Source organism: Eptatretus burgeri, chromosome 16 (assembly GCF_056783735.1).
Source record: "Eptatretus burgeri isolate ZD-2024b chromosome 16, Ebu_testis_v1, whole genome shotgun sequence".
Lineage (NCBI taxonomy): Eukaryota > Metazoa > Chordata > Myxini > Myxiniformes > Myxinidae > Eptatretus > Eptatretus burgeri.
The window spans coordinates 22,605,050-22,622,812 of record NC_140976.1 but is presented as its reverse complement, the minus strand read 5'-3'; the positions used below and the strand labels follow the sequence as shown (position 1 = coordinate 22,622,812).

At 43.9% G+C, this 17,763-nt stretch overlaps 1 long non-coding RNA gene across 2 annotated transcripts; it reads left to right on the top strand.

Annotated features, from left to right (window-relative positions):
* The first annotated feature begins 825 nt into the window (after positions 1-825).
* Positions 826-16,678, top strand: LOC147010704 (uncharacterized). Of its 2 annotated transcripts, none has more exons than XR_015052423.1 (3): positions 826-1,405; positions 15,553-15,645; positions 15,793-16,678. It is a non-coding gene; the product is annotated as an uncharacterized LOC147010704 (long non-coding RNA). The 2 variants fall into 2 exon arrangements; XR_015052422.1 differs by having other exon boundaries at positions 828-1,430.
* Positions 16,679-17,763: the final 1,085 nt, after the last annotated feature.

Genomic DNA, 17,763 nt, shown 5'->3' with positions numbered 1-17,763 from the left:
TAAGACCAAGTCGCTATGAATACGTCCGAATCTTTAAAAAAAAAAACATCAAAAGTTCAACGTAAGCCAGCGTTTTAGATACATTTTAACACGTTGCCATCGCTGGCTAAAACGTCAAGGTGTGACCGGGCCTTAAGGTCAGCTAATCGTGCTTTCAAGGAATCCAGTTGTTCCTTGAACCTGATGTGTAAGGTAGCAGTTGGGAATAAAGGAGCTCAGACTTGACAAATGTGTCTGTGTCTGTGTCTCTCTGTCTGTCTCTCTCTCTCTCTTAGCGTTTGGAATACCAAAATGGAAACTGCAAGCATGAACTCTTTGGTGAAAGAAAGCACAACATCAGACAGTCATTGTTGTATGTGTAGCACACAAGATAGCTAATCGATCAAAGGACACCATTTTCGGAACTCAGAAATGTCCACTTTAACTACAACTGCCATGAAAATGTAAAATTTCCCAACAATTTGAGCAAAACATGACACAAGCAGTCTCGTGCTGCTACCTATGCAGTTACAGCACAAACGATATTTACTAATTACACAGTGCTTCCTCATCTGGAAATACGTGGTGCCCAGCGTATAATTTAATGATGTAACTTACGAGTTTCAGTGCCAGTATGATGCCAGGTACATAAGTCATATTGTTGCAAATCTGGAAGCCATGAGCACACATCATACAGGTCCTATAGATCAGTTATATCGGTAAGTTCGTGTTGCCAGTTAGCTCCATTTTCCCTTGTCTAATGGGAATTAAATGTACGTGCGCTGTGCGTTATTTTAATAATAAGGATTTTTACACCCCTTATAACAACAACAACATTCCTCACCTCGCTTCCTCACACCGACGCCATTGTATACGTGCGTCCGACCACGTACGTGGGCGGAGTTTCCTCAGCCGCCAGAGCTCCGACTCCGCCCCAGAGAGATGGAATGTTCCCCGCGACCAATGAGAGGCGAGACGTCTCAGACATCGACTTTCTCACGAACCCTCGACCAATGGGAGGCGAGACGTCTCAGACGGTGATCCTTCCCACGACACTCCATCCCGCAGGAGAAATAAGAAACGCCAGGATCTTGGAAAGAGCCTGAGCGTCAGGGGTGAACATCAGGGTTGAGCGTCAGGTGATCGGGTTCGAGGTGCCGGAGATCGACTCGTCTGGTCTGGTCGGCTTGGCAGTGATCGGGTTCGAGGTGCCGGAGATCCACTTGTCTGGTCTGGTCGGCTTGGCAGTGCTCGGGTCGTCTCTCGTCTCGTCCACCTGGCGTCCGACACTTTTCCTCCGTCCCTGGAGCTTGGAGTGGCATCGTGTTGCGGGTTCGAGTCCAGTCGAGCCGGATCGTCGAAGACCACATGAGGTGGACAGGTCCAAGTGCAGGCGCCTTTGTCGACGAGCTCGGCGTACTACGACGTATGCCAGCGTGCTCTTAACTTTGGTTAGATTTGGTCTTCTTAACTTAGATTTGCTCTTCCATTTGAATTGAATTGAATCTCCAGCTCCCTTTCCTCAAGCTGGAAGACTTCAATACAGGCCATTGGTGTGTGTGTGTGTGTGTGTGTGTGTGTGTGTGTGTGTGTGTGTGTGTGTGTGTGTGTGTGTGTGTGTGTGTGTGTGTGTGTGTGTGTGTGTGTGTGTGTGTGTGTGTGTGTGCCCGTCTTTAAGTAGCAACTGTTAAGTGCCTTGTACATTATTTGCATTTCATTTCTATTAGTCGTGATAACTCTGATTCTTACGTGCTCCCCTCCTTCCCCACCTATTATAGACTAGAGGGGGAGCACTCGGTGGAGTGCAAAACCTCTGCCGCCAATACTGCTCGGTCACTCAAGTGAACCTGATATCCTATTCATTCAATTTGACGTCAACAGCGCTCACAGTTATAGTTTGCAACTTTCCCTTTTACTTTTAACTTTTACATACTCAGTTCATTCGTCATAACTTGATTCCTTGAGAAAGAAATTGATTTTACGTGGGTATATCCACCTGAAGTTCCAAAATCAGCCACAATTATAATTTTGGCATGTTTTTTTTGTTGGAAATCACTTATAACATGAAGAAATGCAAAAAAAAAAAAAAATGGAAATTTTTTGAAAAAAAAGTTGCAAAAATTTTTTTTCTCTCTAACAATTTTTTTTGAGGCGGGGGGATTGGAAATCACTTAAAACATGTTGAAATGCAAAAAAAAAATTCGAAATTTTGTTGAAAAAAAAGTTGCAAAATATTTTTTTCTCTAACAATTTTTTTTTTTGGGGGGGGTGGAAATCACTTAAAACATGTGGAAATGCAAAAAAAAAAAATTCAAATATTTTTTCAAAATGGCCGCCATAGCGGCCATATTGGATTTTGGACCAAGTCCAAAATCTAATGGCATGATCCTTGGACCATACCTAATCCCCCCACCAAGTTTCGTCGAAATTCGTCGAGGAGTTTTTCCGTAATACTGTTCACAAAAAAACAAACAAACAAACAAACAAACAGAAAGGGGTGAAAACAGTAACCTCCGATCTTCATTGGCGGAGGTTAATAAACCCGTATTAAATGTATCAGTTCGTTTTTGTGTTTCTTTTATTTGTTTAACACGGTGCGTGTTGGAGAATTAGCCAGGCTGTTGCCGCTGTAAAAGGGACATTTGGACCGACGAAAGCTCAGTGACCATCCGCTCGGGTCGCACACGGTTCGAGTACGCTGGCGACTCGTTCCGTTCAGGCATCGTCGAGGGTGAATTTCCCCGGTAGTTTGGACCACGTGGGTATTTAGGTAAATTGAAATTGGCAATCGACCCTACCCCACGTGGTCGATCTATTGGCGAACTTCGGTCCGATAAGGGACCCGCCGGCTCCGGAGTTATCCGGGGTGACGACTTATACATTCCGGGTGATCGGTGGAGCCGACTCTACTGCTCCATCTGGTGGTCGTGCTCGTCGCCGATACCCGGCCCGCAACAATATATCCCAAAGAATTGAGGAACATATTAAGCAGCATGTTCCATTTGCAATTCATAGTAGTCAAGCTACAAGTTGCGTGTGGATTTTGCACATTCCACCAGAAAGGGTTGCTGGTGGGCACATGCATCCTGGGGGGTTGGGGGGAGGGAGAACTATCCATCCATCCATTGGGACCATACTCTGTGCAGAGCGTTGGTGCTGCCTAAGCAGTCTCCTCGGCTATTGGGCACAATCCTGAATGGGTTGCCACTCTGACGGGGGTGGGGGAACAATGCACGGAAAGAGCACAGGGAGCAAAACCAGAAGGAGGTGGTATAAGACAGGGAGACTACAGAAATGAGTATGATGCGAAAGTGATAGGCCTAAAAACTCAGCATAATCGCTGGGAATTCCAATGATCTTGAAAGCCTTGGTTTCCACGGCTTCAAGCTGAGCAAGGTGTGAGGCAGAGGTGCCAGTCCAGAGTGGAGAGCAGTACTCCATTAAGCTGCGGATGAAGGCCTTGTCGGTGGATAAGAGTTCAGGTGTGCCAAGGAAGGACTTTGCACGATGGAGGATGTCCAGTTGGTGACTGGCTTTGGAGGCCAACTTAGAAATGTGGTTTGCCCAAGAAATATCCTCGCTGATAGTGAGGCCAAAACATTTGAGTGACTGAATTTCTTCAAGAGAACGATTAAGAAAGTAGATGGAAAGGTTTGCCAAATGGTCATTTCAGAGAGTGAATGTGAGAGAATGTGAGAAAAACATATTCCAAATGTTTGACCAGTCATTGATTCTATCAAGGTATGAAGAGAGGGAAGATCCTGCTGCCTGCCTATCTGAAAGATTAGGGATGCCACGGCAGAGGGTGGAGTCTGCAGCAAATAGATGAAGAGGATTTTCCAGTCAGAGAGATCATTGATGAAGATTAAGATTTGGACTTGGCCCAGAACGCTGCCTTGGGGACACTGCAGTCTTGACACGAAGAGAAAATGACAGGATTATGTTGAGAGTCAAGCATAGAGGAAATTTGTAAGCAATGTTTGGAGCTGGCCTTGGATGGCACCAGCAGGGAGTTTGAGAGCAAGACAGGGTTCCGGACTATATGTAAAGCTCGAGATTCCTATGTCCAGAGAGACGGTCGTCTCCATCCATTGTTGGGAGAGTATGAGCAGCATGTCCAAGGTAGAGTGAACTGGTCTGAATATTATCTGTCCACGTCTCCCTCCTATACCGTTCCTTTTGTTCTGTTATGGCCTGGTCTGTTCTGTATTGTAGCTCATCCACGAGCTTCGACACAGCTAGTATTCAAATATATATCTTTTAAAATATTTCTGCTGAAACTTTTTTTTTGAACACTTGATGCAATTCAAAGTGGTTCTGCAGCTGCAGAAAGAAGTCCTACTATAAGGCATATCAAAATAGCTGTTGCCAGGTCTTCCTTAGATCACGATGCAGGAAAAGCAGAGGGAGTACATAACATTCTATTTTATTTTTGACCGTTTCTATGGAGTAAATTCTGTTGGACTAAAACACCTCTGGAATTTTACTCCGTTTAAAAAAAAAAACTTTAACACATGAAGATCTCACAATGAGCCCCTCACTCTCAAGGCCATTCTTGGCAGTGATAAGATGAATTATTATTTCATAATGGAATGTTTTACACCCACATCTCTGCCAAATGCAAAATTTTGTCTGTGTACGGAAAGTCCCCTCTGTCCAACCCTTGATTGGCTCCCTGGATTATTCTTTAACTCAAAGCAGGTGAAGCAAACTGCCCTGAGTTCCCTCAGTGCCTTTGTAACAATGCAACATGTGCTGTTTCCTATTTTTTTCCTTTCTGCTTGTCCTTTCGTATGTGAAATGTGAATAGGGTGAGCACAGGATTGCAGCTTGTTGTTAAATAATGCCACTGTTATTTCACCAAGTCATGTCACAAGAACTTACAGCACACAGTTTGGTTTGTGGTCTACCTTACTAAGTATGTAGTGAAAGGTACTTGGCTGAGTGAAACCCCAAGGGTATTAAAAAACAATGGCCACGCTCGCTTTCATCAACCAATCGCTCCCCTGCCTACCCCCACCCAACATCGTACGCACCCACTCGGAGTGGATGAATGTACCACAAGATAATTTGCAAGAGTGTACCACATGACGTGCAATGAAGAACTGGTCTTGATTGTGGAGGCTAGTGTCTATCTGTGTTGACGGACGAGTCGAACAATAGATGACATCAACAGGGTGTTGATTGGGGTATGCTAACCACTGTGGAGAGCAAGGGAAGCTGAGGTTTGGGGAATTAACCCTTCGCCGGAGTAAAAGAGATAAAAGGGATATGGGCGAGAGTTGATATAGGATGAGCGATTCGGAGGTGCATAGTTCTTTCTAAGAGCCGATAACCAGTTATATTTCACATCTATTGTGTAACCAAGCTGAATTTCCCGTCTGAGGGGCAGTAAAAACAGGAAGTCCCTGTAAATACCATAAATATTCTTTTTTGAGCTCATATAACGATGTTCTGTGATAGATGTATTATTTATAATTCGTTTCAAATTAAATTATTTGATGTGCACATATATCTTTACAGTTCAAATCGAGTTAAAGTTTCCCCAAAAATTCATGCACTCATTTTAATTTTTGAAAATTGCAATCTCTGGAGTTTCAGCTACAAACATACATTAGACATACATACATACATACATACATACATACATACATAGCTCTATTATAGTATGGCTGTCACCGCCCATTGATTTTTTTTAGAAATTCCTCTCAAAAGCTGCACATGTCCATTGCTTAATTAATGTCCATCGCTTACCAAAGGAAAATTTACAAAATGGAGATAAATTTGCTTTATTCATGAAAAATGATGCAGCTCAAGCCCCTGTCACACCTTGACGATTTAGCCAGCGTATGGCAACGTATCAAAATTTATCTAAAACGCTGGCGTACGCTGAATTATTGATTTTTTTTTCAGTTTTGGGTGTATAATAGTGTATTCATAACGAGTTGGACGTATGCATAATGTATTAGTAACATACACAGAACGTTTTGATAACTAATACATAACTTAAGCCCCTGTCACACCTTGACGTTTTAGCCAGAGTATGCCGACGTATGAAAATTTTTGCGAATACGCTGGCACACGTCGAATACGTTATGGGTAAGTTTTGTATATGTTAAGAGCACGCTGGCATACGTCGTAGTACGCCAAGCTCGTCGACAAATTTTGTGCATGCACAAAATTTGTCGACGAGCTCAGTGTACTACGACGTATGCCAGCGTGCTTCAGCGTGCTCTTAACTTTGGTTTGATTTGGTCTTCTTAACTATTAGATTTGGTCTTCCATTTGAATTGAATTGAATTTTTTTAATTACAAATTTGCCACCAGAAGAGTTTGCTTGCACCAAGTACTTCTCAAAACTGCGAAAGGTAATTATTCTATGAATTCCATCTAGTTTTTGTTATAATAGTGCGAGTCTTCCGTGTCAATTAAAACACGATTGCCCCAATGTATTGTGAGACAGTGTGATCGTATTTTATGAGTTTTTGTGAACACAGGAATTTTTAAAGGAACAGATTATTCCAGCTCGCATGAGCCATGACCATCCTGCACGTGTTTCCTTGTCCAGCTGTGATGGCAAACAAATTCGCAAACATTTCCGGTCACTCTCGCTAGTCCAGAACCGAATCGGTCTCTCCAGTCCGTGTGAGCACGGTTAACACGCTCGTGACTTTGTGTGCCCCGACGTGCTCTGCGTTCCGATCGTGTTCCGAACTTCCGAGCTGCACGTGTTCCAAAGTTTCCTGCCAAGCCAAGTTGTTATTTTCAAATCGCAAAGTGCATTTTACAGCTCCGTATAGAGGGCTCTCGGGATTGTCCTCATGGTGTTACAGGTCTTCGGAAGGTCAACTAAGGATTGTCCCCATGTGTTGCAGGTCTTCGGAAGGTCAACAAACCAGGCTCTTCGCTTGGCCAACTGTCTCCATAAGATGGATTACTTGTGTCGTCTACAAACAAGCTTTTGATTTCTACATTATTCGCTTAATTTGATTATAAAAATGAAATGGATTTGAAGCATTGGCTTAAGGTTCTGTATCTGTGCATTTACTCAAATTGGAACCATAATAATAATAACGACAAGGGCAATCAGTAGAGCGCATACCTCTGCCACGCAATGCCTGATCCATGAGAACATATCGGGCCCAATACATTTTTCAAATATATTTCTATACAGTACGATATCGATTTTGGCCCTATCTCGCAATGGTGAAGAATCACTTAAAAAAGTTAAATATTTCTCGTATCCAGATTCGGATTCGGATCTTCACCAAAATTTAATTAGTTCGTCCTTGTCACATACTGAACCTGTCCACAAAATTTCATCCGGATCCGTCCACAACTTTTTGAGACATCCTGCACACAAACAGACAGAAAGGGGTGAAAACATTCTCTTTCACCTTCGGTAGCAGAGGGAACTAGCAAGGTACTTAGGTAGAGCGCATACCTCCGCCACGTAATACCTGATCCACAAGAACATATCGGGCCCAATACATTTTTGAAATATCATGCTATACTGTACTATATCGTTTTGGCCCTCTCTCTCAATGGTGAAGAATCACTTTGAAAAATAAATAATTCTCGTATCCAGATCCACATTTGGATCTTCACCAAAATCTAATCAATTCGTCCTTGTGAAACGCCCAACATGTCCACCAAGTTTCGTCCGAATTCGTCCACAACTTTTTGAGATATCGTCCTATATATCGGTTTAGCACTATCTCTCAATGGTGAATGAAGAATCACTTAAAAAAATTATCAGATCCGGATTCGGTTCTTCACCAAGATTGAATCAATTCTTCCTTGTCACACACCCAACCTGTCCACAAAATTTCATCCGGATCCGTCCACAACTTTTTGAGATATCCTGTACACAAACAGACAGACACACAGACAAACAAACAGGCAAACAGACAGAAAGGGATGAAAACATAACCACCTTCACCTTAGGTGGCAGAGGTAATAAAGAAGAAGAAAGAGAAAAATAAGAGGAAGTCTTTCGAGATCTTGGTGGTCTTAAAGTGCCTTCAAAGGTCGAAGGGGTCTCTGCAGTCTGAAGGGCCAAAAGGTACATTTCAATAGTACGTAATTAACACACACACACACACACACACACACACACACACACACACACACACACACACACACACACACACACACACACACACACACACACACACACACACACACACACACACACACACACACACACACACACACGCACACACACACACCTCAACCATTGATAGTAGAGATCTTTCTTTTTCACAAACTTCACCTGCACCAATGGTCCAACTGAAGAGCCGTTATGGTCCGTTGCCAGCAGGGGGCGCTGCATCCTAGAGCACGCCAAAATGTGCTTTTAGCCGGATGTCTTGTGTGCAAATGCGTGTATTTTTTTCTTTTTTTTCCAATGAATGTGGACGAGTACAATGGAAGAGGATGTTGATCACAAATCCCTTATCAATGGAATTCAGGTTCAATGGGGCATTATTAAATGAACATATATATATATATATATATATATATATATATATATATATATATATATATATATATATATATATATATATATATATATATATACAATTATATAAGGGGCAATCTAGGGATTTATAAAGAAAGACTATTCATTTTAGAGCGAGACGTGAGTGATATAATGTGCTCACAACTGAGCTGTGTTGCTAAGAGTTTTGTATTCGAAGGGGTCGACAGTTAAAAATTGCCATTCTGGCACAGCAACAGTAGGGGAGCTACATCTCTGAGCAAAGCCTGGTGTTGGCTTAACGATTAACGTGGCTGCTTTAAGATCCCACGACCTTGCGTTCGAGCTCGAACCCCTGTTGGATGTTGAATTAACACCAGGTGAGGTTGACTCAGCCTGTCATTGTTCCGAAGTCGGCAAAATGAGTACCAGTGTACTGGCAATAGAGGGCACTGTATCAGCAGCACAGCCGTGTCCCCAGAAAATGATGCAACCACACGTTTCACACGATAGATCCCATCTTGGAGCAAACTTTCCTTTGGAGAGAAGATTTGATATGAGCTGTGCAGAAGAATAACATTTGATATGAGATGTGCAGAAGATTTCTTGTATCTACTTGTAAACTTTTAACCAAGGTAATTGTCATTTTTTTTAAATCAAGAATTCCTTTTGAAGAGCAACAAGTAGCAAAAGGCACCAGTTCAATTTATTATTGATGTGTGTACGAAATTTCATAAAGAAATAGTTAATAGTTTTGCAACTATGCTCTGGAAACAAAGGTTAACCTCAATTATTTCTTAATACCCAACTTGTTTCCATGGAAAGTGACAGAAATTTTTTGGGGGAAATCTCTGAATATCAAAAGGCACCAGTTCACCACTTGCTTGATATGTGTACCAAATTTCGTAAATATATCTTGAGGGGATTTGTAGTCAAGCTCCGGAAACGAAATGTGATGGACGGACGGACGGACAGAACCCATTTCTAAATCCCCCGCCAACTTCGTTGGTTGGCGGGGGATAAAAAAACAAATGGGGGTGGAGGTGGACAGGGGGAAGGTTAAAAATGTATCCATGTTTGAGTAAGCAACGTGGAGACGGTCCCCAAAGTAAGTCGGATGTGACACAGGTGTGTTTGGCCGAGTGACTTTTTCTTTGCCAATATTTCCTTGTGAACTTGAAAGTCTTTGCACCAATTATCGTCGCTGTTCTGATTACACCGAGTGACATTTAACCAATGGTCTTTTCCTCCTTTGTAATAAAACAAAATTCCAGCTCCTTCAAATCATGAGATATAAACCAGCCAAGGATGCAGTAATAGTTTTACATCTCGCTGCGACGATTACAACCGCGCGTGGCTATTTGATCGACCAGCAACAGGCGACAACAGGCAATTTTAAAAACAAGCATCACAGAGCGTGCATGTCGTGCATCTGTCCTTCTTTCTGAAATTGTCGAGCAAATGGCTTTGAAGGCTTTCGACTTTCGTGTTCAACAAACTTTAAATCGACATTGTGTCTTTGTCACACATTTATCGTCAGCAATGCTGACGTCAGCAGTTTATCGTCACATTTATCGTCACATTTATCATTTATCGTCACATTTATCGTCAGCAATTGACAAATTTCCCTGACAATATCTGCTGCTCTTCCTTTGCTCCAATTGGTTCTTCTGACCACGTCCTTGTCAAAGTGGACATCTCTCTGGCTGTTATCAGAGAACCACCTCACCGCCGTCGAGTCTGGCATTTCAATCAAGCCGACTGGCAGGGTCTCCGAGCAGCCATCAAACTTACAGACTGGTCTCCTATCACTACTTTCTCAAACATCAACTCATCCTGGGAATTCTTTCAAAGAAACTTGCTCTCCCTCATGCACAGATTTATCCCCTCTCGTGTTCAGTTGTCTTACCCTTCCTCATGCCCTTGGTTTACTGAAGCTTGTGGTGAGGCAGTTGTCCTGAAACAACTTGCCTTTGCCTCATGGAAAGCAAACCCAACTGAGGGCAATCTCAGTTCTTTCCACAAAGCTCTGAACAAGTGTGTATCTACCCTCAGGAGAGCCAGAAAACAACATCTTTCTCATCTCAAGTCTGAACTCTCAAACCTCTCTCCCTCCTCAAAATCCTGGTGGCGTTTAATCAAATCTGTTTCTGGTGTATGTTCCCCCTCCATCCCCTCCCTTACCTCAAATGGCTGCGCTGCTGATTCCACACGTGATAAAGCTGAATGTCTAAACTCGGTGTTTGCAGCTAAATCTTGTGTCCTAAACCCATCACTATCTCTACCCACTTTACCCAGTCGCACCCAACTGTCCCTGGACTCTGTATCCTTTTCTCCTGACAAGGTGGAGAGCTTGCTTTCAAACCTCGAGTCAGATTCTGCAACCGGTCCAGACGGCATCAGCCCACGTGTCCTCAAAGCCTGCTCTTCTGCTCTTGCTCACCCTCTCTCTGTTCTATTCACCCTCTCATTTGCCCAAGGTCATCTGCCATCTGCTTGGAAATCTGCTAACATCACTGCCCTGCATAAAAAGGTGCAAAAACAGATCCCTGTAACTACAGACCAATCAGCCTTCTCCCAATCATCAGCAAGGTGATGGAATCCATCATCGCTTCAGACATGAAATCCTTCCTCTTCTCCAATGGCTTGATTTCCAATCATCAAATTGGTTTCAGACCAGGTCACTCTACCCTGGATATGCTGCTTCTGCTCTCCCATCAATGGATGGAGGTCCTCAATGCCAGACAGGAAATCCGAGCCGTATCCCTGGACATATCACGTGCTTTTGACACAGTCTGGCACCCTGCCCTACTCACCAAACTCTCTTCCCATGGTATTCAAGGCCATCTCCACTCATGGCTCGCAGACTTCCTCTCCTGTCGCAGTCAACGTGTGGCCCTATATGGAGTTCTTTCATCCCCTCTTCCTGTGCAGGCTGGAGTTCCTCAAGGTAGCGTTCTGGGCCCTGTTCTTTTTCTGGTTTTCATCAATGATCTCTCGGACTCTCTAGAAAATCCTCTATTTCTCTTTGCCGACGACTCCACCCTCTGCCGTACCATCTGTCATCCCTCAGACCGGCAAGCAGCAGCTTCTTCGCTCACTGCAGATCTGGATAAAATCACAAACTGGTCCAACACGTGGAACATGTCTTTCAATCCAGACAAATCTCACACTCTCACTATGTCTCTTCGAAAGGACCGTTTACAAAACCCCCCCATCCACTTTCTCAACAATCCTCTGGAAGAAGTCTTTTCTTTCAAGCTTCTAGGTCTCACTATCTGCCATGACCTTTCCTGGGAAAGTCACATTTCCAACCTCGCCTCAAAAGCCAGTCGCCGACTGGGAATCCTCCGTCGTGCTAAGTCCTTCCTCGGCCCTCTTGAGCTCCTGACCACTTACAAAGCTTTTGTCCGTAGCCTGATGGAGTACTGCTCTCCCCTCTGGGCTGGTTCTCCTGCCTCCCACCTTTCTCGGCTTCACGCTGTTGAAACCAGGGAATTTAAGATCATCGGCATCTCCCGCAATGAAGCTGAGTCTTTGGGCCTCTCACTCAATCACCGCAGGTTGGTCGGTGGTCTTTCTGTCTTCTACCGACTCCTCTCCAGCCTTGCCCCCCCCTGCTCTCTCTGCGATTTGTCCCCACCACATTTCCACAGGGCGCTCAAGGTCCGCCAACAACCCCCTTCTGGTAAAACTACCAAAATCACGAATCACTGCTCATCTTCACTCTTTCATTCCTCTTTTTTCCCGCCTTTGGAATAAACTTCCTCACTCTATTCTTTCCCATTCTTCCCTTCAGGCTTTCAAAACAGCTGTTCACCACCACCTCTTATCTTCCCCCATCCAAATCCTCGATCTTTTCTACCCCCGATAATCCACCCAAGCCCACTTCCTTCATTTCTCCTGCTTTCCTTCCTGAAAGTCCCTGAAATGTCCATCTTCTCTTCGCCATGTTCCCCGTCCCATCCCCATCCCTCTCCCTTCCACAGTTCACCTAATGTGTCTGTTCCCCACTGTTTTGTCCCTTCCACTCCTGCCCCTCTTGTCTCATGCCTCCTTGCTGTGAGTTGTGTGTAAGCTCTCATACGAGCCTCGACCAAGGTATACAAAAAAAAAAAAAATGCTGATTACGTGGGATGAAAAATGTGTTGTCACACCACAATTCTACTGTTATTCCAAAGCACAATTTCAAATTATCTAAACGTGTGTGTGTGTGCGTATCCCCTCCATACCTCCAAAACCATTAAACCGAACAGCCTGAAACGATGCATGCATACTAAGAAAACTCCAAGGAAGTTAAAGAGTGAAAATTGTGTGTTTGGGTTCATTAAAACACCACTTTTGATGACCTCGGGCAAATGATATAATGAAAAAGACAGAGAGAGAGAGAGAGAGAGAGACAGAGAGAGAGAGAGAGAGAGAGAGAGACAGAGAGAGAGAGAGAGAGAGAGAGAGAGAGAGAGAGAGGGAGACAGAGAGACAGAGAGACAGAGAGAGAGAGAGAGAGAGAGAGAGAGAGAGAGAGAGAGAGAGAGAGAGAGAGAGAGAGAGAGAGAGAGAGAGAGAGAGAGAGAGAGAGAGAGAGAGAGAGAGAGAGAGAGAGAGAGAGAGAGAGAGAGAGAGAGAGAGAGAGAGAGAGAGAGAGAGAGAGAGAGAGAGAGAGAGAGAGAGAGAGAGAGAGAGACAGAGAGAGACAGAGAGAGAGAGAGAGAGGGAGAGATAGAGAGACAGAGAGAGGGGAGAGGTAGAGAGACAGAGGGGAGAGATAGAGAGACAGAGAGAGACAGAGAGAGACAGAGAGAGACAGAGAGAGAGAGACAGAGACAGAGACAGAGAGCGAGACACAGAGAGAGAGAGAGAGAGAGAGAGAGAGAGAGAGAGAGAGAGAGAGAGAGAGAGAGAGAGACAGAGACAGAGACAGAGACAGAGAGAGAGAGAGAGAGAGAGAGAGAGAGAGAGAGAGAGAGAGAGAGAGAGAGAGATAGATAGATAGATAGATAGATAGATAGATAGATAGAGATATAGAGATAGAGATCAAGAGCGTGCAAGAGCAACAGGGCAGGTTTTTAGGACACATGAGCTGATGCCATCCGGTCCAATTACAGAAGCAGAGTCGATGGTTGCCAGAAACTTCCCCACCTTCTCAGGTGCAAAAGAGACAGAGCCAAGGAACAGTTGGGAGCAACTGTGTAGAGTGGGAACAGAGAGCGAGGGGTTGGGGATACTGCATGCGATTTGGAAAGCAAACACAGAATTCAGGCATTTGGCCTTCTTGCGAGCAGTCTGCTGTGGTGCCATTTGAAGTGAATGGAGGTGGAGCACACTCCCCAGACCTAACAAGGCCCCACTAGGTTTTAGAGGAGTGAAACAAGTTTGAAAGTTCAATCTTGAGGTTGGATAGATGTTGTTTTCTGGCTCTCCTGAGAGTGGACACGCACTTGTTGCAGGCTTTGTGGAATGATCTGAGATTGGCTTTGGTCGGATTTGCTTTCCTGGAAGAGAATGCAAGTTGGTTCAAAGCAACTGCCTCACCACAGGATTCAGAGTACCAAGAGCGGAAGGATGAGTAAGACAACTGAAGACGAGATGGGATGAATCTGTATATAATAAAAAGCAGGTTTCTTTGGAAGAGTTCCCATGCTGAGTTAAGATCGGGGCTGCAGATATTGGAGAGCACTCCTGAACTGCAATGGCTGCTTGCAGTCCCAGCCAGTTTGCCTGAATGAACTTCTAGACTCACTGGCATTGAGGCCGTTCTCTGAGAATGGCTAGAGAGATGTTGACCTTCACAAAGCACATGATCAAAACCAATTGCAACAGAGGAAGAGCAGGAGACATTGGTGGGGAAGTTGGTCATAACAAAATCCAGAAGGGAGGATTTGCCATTGACAGAAATCCAGGTGGGAGATTTTACAGATCGAGTCAGTGTCAGTCCCATGAAGTCACAGAAGTCCTTTGCTGAAGTGTGATTGCTGGTGAGAAAGGTCCCAACCCCCATTCAATTGGCATGATGACAACTGAAATCTCCACATAACATATGAGGAAGAGAAAGTTGGAATAAATGGTTAGAATTGGTCCATGTTGTCATCGAGAGAGATGTAGATGAAGTCGTCAATGTTTAGAGGACGGTAGAACACGCAGGCAAACAAGATTTGGGAGCGGAATGGAAGTCACAGCCAGATGTACTGCTGCGGTTGGGAAGTTTAAGAGCAGTACACTGAGAGTGAGAAATCTAGTTCATGATAAAAAGTGCAATACCTCTGCCGGTATGGGGTTTAGGCCTATCAAATCAGAGGAGACAATAGCCGGGGAGAGACACTCAGAAGTCACGGACAGCCTGTGGGAGGAAGGATTCTGCTAAATAGATGTCTGGTTTATTGACAATGGCCTAGATTGAGCGATCTGCGAAGTTGGAATGCGTGGTGGCATCGGATGTTTGAGGTCCACACAGTTTGGGACAGGAGGGGTGGGGGGAGCAGCTGGCAAGGTGCAGAAATGTGGAAAGGCGTAATGAGAGGGGTGGAGTGGGAAAAGCTGGGATAGTGTGAGACGGGGGGGGGGGGGGGAGAGCTGGGAGGGATGGTGGCTGGAAGGGTGTGAGGCAGGGGGAAGATGGGTGGAAACCAAGAGGGCAAGGGGTGGTGGTGGGGGGCAAGGGGTGGTGGGGGGGCAAGGGGTGGTGGGGGGGCAAGATGAAGGGGAAGGTGAGAAGGGATAGCTGCAAAGGGGGAAGGTCCTGACATGGAGGAGTTGTCATCATGAATTGATTGTAGTGTGCACACAGCTTCTGTAAAATTGTCTTCTTAGGATCCCCAAACTGGACATGCATGAACATACTTCATGGAAGGGATGGTAAAAAATAAACAATGTTTTCATTGTAGGCATGGAGGAATGTGGAGCTGTAGCAACATGTGGAGGTTGGATGAACTAAGCGTTTCGGAGTGCAAAAAAAATTTTCGGAAATAAGTAGAGGAAGAAATGGAGAATGAAAGACAAACTGTGTATGGCAGATTGAGTTCATTTTTTGTTGTTATTGTTTTAAAAAAAATTTGAAGTGAAGAAATTTTCGTGTTGTTTGTATGTTTTTGGAGAGGGGAGAGGAAAAGGATCAAGCTGAGGCCAAATCGAAGCACGTGGGGTGAAAAAAAGAAACAGAGGTCACAAGCCGATTAGCTGAGTCCTAGGTGAGTGGGCCAGACTTTAACAGGAACACAAATTCGATAATACAACAACAAAAAATTGTACAAAAAACACAAACAGCAATGCAAGGATGAAATATATAACAGTAAAACATGAGGAATCCAGTTCAGAAAACTTTGCTTTGATTGCAGTGGAAGAAGCAGTTGCAGATGCGATCGACATGTGGAGCAACCCCTGAACTTTGGAAGGGAACTCGTATTATTGTTTTCATTATATATATATATATATATTTGTGTCTACGATACTGAAAAAAAGATGTCTCACTTTCAAAGTCTACCCTTCCAGCTCTACATATTCCTGTGTTTAACAGAATATTCATCTTGTTTGTACTTTAAAATAGACGCAGCTGTTTGCAACTGGTGGTCGATTTGAAATTTTTTGTTTTTGCATTCCAATGTGAAAATGCACTTTTCCTTTTTATTTTTTTTGGCGATGTAGATCTTTGTGATACAAATTTGTCAAAAGTATTTTGTTTGTCCACTAGTGGGCACTTTATTTAATGTCTTCCTTGAATTAAGGCTCTTTTCAGATGTACAGATGTCAATGCTTTGCAAGTACTCCTCTGCGCAGAGCATTGGTGCTGCCTAAGCAGTCACCTTGGCTATTAGGCACAATCCAGGACAAGTCACCACTCCAACACAGGAGACGAGCAAGCTGGCACTCATTTCGCCGACCTCAGAAGGATGACAGGCAGAGTCAACCCCACCTGGTATTAGTTCAACAGCTGAGGGGGGTTTGAACTCAGGATCGTAGGATCCCAAACCCACTACCCTAACCATTAAGCCAACACCAGGCATCCAAGTACTGAAAAGCTGTGTATACCTTTTATAAACTATTGTGTATGTCTAGGTTGGACAAATCAGATCAGCCTGGAAACAATGAGAACTTACGTGCACACGCACGCACGTACACACACACTTTCAAAACTGTATAGAATGCTTGATGTCTTGCCTTGAATTACCGAAACAGATCGACTGTTTTTAGATCCTCGTGGAGGATCTCTAAGTCTTACTCACATTGTTGTTCTTGTGGACTTTTTTGTTTCACAGCCTACAGTTTTCATCGAAACTTCCTGTAACTTGACATACATATGTAAAAATTCCCTGCGCAGACACTAACCATCTCCGATTTTGAAAATTCCTCCTAGAAAAAAAAGGTATGACGTCAAAATATCTCCGCTAATGGAAATCGCTTAAAAAATTATCTCAAACTCGGCAAGCTTTTTGAATTATGTTTGCGGGAATCGAACAGGGCATTAGCAGAGATGAATCACCGCACATATGATACATCACTATGACGTCATATCAATTTTTATGACGTCATTCCTATTTTTTGACATTTTTTGTTTCACAACCCAGAGTTTTCATCGGATCTTTGTGAAACTTGCCATGTATATGCAGAAAGCCCACGCGCAGGCAGTAACCATCTCCGATTTTGGAAATTCTTCCAAGAAAAAAAGTTGACGTCATAATATCGCCGCTAATGGAAATCGCCTATACCGTTATCTCCGAAACTCGGCAAGCTGTTTGAATTTTGTTTGTGGTAATCAAGCCGGGCATTAGCACAGATAATTTATCGCAAACCTGATACATCACAATGACGTCGGATTCGTTTTTATGACGTCATCATTAAGAGGATGAGGATCTCAGCTCATTCGAGCTTGTTCTTTCTAATCAAGTCATTAGCACGGTATAACAGCTGTTTTATAAGTTTGCCAGATTGGTGAAGTAATGTAATGGAATCATGTAGCTTTAATCAGAGCTTGTTTTGATAACAAGGTCAACTTCGTACTGTATTGTTCCCAGGCTTTGGTTGGGAAGAGCTGCAAATTGGGAAGATCCAATTGAAACTTGCATTGAACTGTAACTCGTTTACTTTACACAAAGCTAATAAGCAGTGAAATATCAGTGATAGTTCAGTTTCATAGACGCAACCTGAAAGAGATTAGAGACTGTAAGGTGGTGGCAGGGGAGAGTGTAGCTCGACAGCATCGATTGGTGGTCTGTAGGATGATTTTGGAGATAAGGTTGAGGAAGAGAGTGAGGGCTGAACCAAGGACCAGATGGTGGAAGCTAAAGGAGGAAGACTGTTGCGTGAAATTT